Source organism: Pinus tabuliformis, chromosome J, assembly GCF_031772625.1.
Source record: "Pinus tabuliformis cultivar Carrire ecotype Pingquan chromosome J, CPIR1, whole genome shotgun sequence".
In the NCBI taxonomy this organism is placed as follows: Eukaryota; Viridiplantae; Streptophyta; class Pinopsida; order Pinales; family Pinaceae; genus Pinus; species Pinus tabuliformis.
In genome coordinates, this window is record NC_142295.1 from 381559034 (window position 1) to 381561442 (window position 2409).

Genomic DNA, 2409 nt, shown 5'->3' on the forward strand with positions numbered 1-2409 from the left:
ACTTGCACTCCTGTTTACTTCCTTTCACAACAAGTCAAACTACCTATTCAATCAAATCATCATGTATAAACATATCACATCTGGTTAGCTCAAAACACAACCATCATAAATCAGAATTATAGATCACATATAACCATCATAAATCAAAGGCATAGATCACATGCATAATAAAAATTGAAATAAATGTTGATACTTATCCTCCAATCGGTCCTTCGCTTCTACCTTTGTCCTTTATCCTTTTTGTACACACATTGAATCGGTTGCTACACTCGACAAGCACCGAGTTTCTTTTCTTCTCTTCAACCACGTACACATAAAAACAGTGTACATCACACATATACACCCATACACGATTTACAACACCACACAATACATGAACCTACACCCGATGTACAACACAACACATACACCTACACATAGATACAACACTACATAATACATATACGTACACAAAGTACAACACAATGAATACGCATGTCACAATACAACGATTACACAGTTCACATAACACAGTACCCGATGTACACAACTCAAAATCTATGACATGTACACAATACCCCATGTACATAACACCACCTGCACAATGTGTACACAATACCACATATACACAACAGCACCTGTACAATGTGTACACAACACCACATGTACACGACACCACTTGTACAATGTGTACATAGCATCACATGTACACAATACCGCCTTCACAACATGTACATAACACCACCTATATATTGTGTACACAACACCATATGTATAACAAGTATATAGCACCACACGCACACAAAACCTCATGTACATAACACTATATGTACACAACACCACATGTAAAATCATGCACACAAAACCATATGTACATAGCACCACATGTACAACATGCACACAACCTCATATGTACATAGCACCGCATATACAACATGTACATAGCACCATATGTACACAACACCACATATCCAACATTTGCACACCATCATATGTACACAACACCACATATCCAACATTTGCACACCACCATATGTACACAACACCACATATCCAACATGTGCACAACACCATATGTACACAGTACCACATATGAAACATGCACACATGATCCAAGTGGATATTGGTGGCCACCCACCAAGTCCACTTGGACCCCCACCATTGTTCCTTTCAGCTTTTCAGTTTCCTTAATTGTAGCACAATTTACTACTTTTAGTAGTTTTTTGGGTCTTGAACTTCCGGAGTCATTTTGAGGAACTAAACAACATTTTTTGGAAAAACGGGGAGCAACATGGGTTGATGGACGAATGTTTCTCTTCCCAAAGTTGTAGTTCTCAGATAGATATTTCTAATGAGATATTGTGCGTGTCAAACAGAGATCGTATGCCAAATTTATGACCCCGAGAAGTTGACGTACCAATTTACCCAAACGGGGCCCACAGTTTGGCGTTTCATCTTCTAGGGTTAGCTTTTTGGATGTTTAGGGTTTTCCATTGTTTCTCAACAATAAATAGGCATTCAAGCCTCATTGTAACATAGTTCAGAGGCATGTAGCCTCCACATCTCTTCTCAGAGATAAGCTACCATCGCCATAGCTGGTTTATTTCCATTTCTGTTTGTAAGCATATTTCAATATTTTACAGTAATGAAATGAAGTATTATTTCTGTTGCATCTCTGTTAATGATCTAGGTGGATATTGGTGGCCACCCACCAAGTCCACTTGGACCCCCACCATTGTTGCTCCCAGTTTTCCCAAAAAACGTCGTTTAGGGCCTCAAAATGGCTCTAGAAGTTCAGGACCTGAGAAACTGATTAAAATAGTAAATTGTTCTACAATTAAGGAAACTGAAAAGCTGAAAGGAACAATGGTGGGGCTCGAAGTGGACTTGGTGGGTGGCCACCAATATCCACCTAGATCAACACAACACCATATGTACATATTGTCGCATATGCAATAGACACAAACCACCATAAATACAAAATGTACAACATATATACAAGAGTAGTACTGCACATCCAAAGATCACACTAACTTTACCAAGCAACGTTGCCTCTAGTGTCTTATCCATGCTTGTCCTAGTGTGCCACAGAGCACACTACTTTCATTTAGCTGATGTATCCCTTAGTATTACCTGCCATATCATAAAAATAGACATAGTATAATCACATAATATCAATTCATATCCACATGATACTAACCTCATAGATATTTTAGGGCTACTCTTCCCACTTGATTCCTCATAAACCAAGATCCTCTTCATGTCATTCACTTGCACAAGAAATCATTCCTCCACAAGAATGGTCTCTGACAATCCTATCAGACAATGACATATATACATACATACATACATATATAAATATCAACAAAATCATGATCACAACAAAATTACCAGATATCATAAGGTCAAGCATAAGAGAACTCCCTTTAT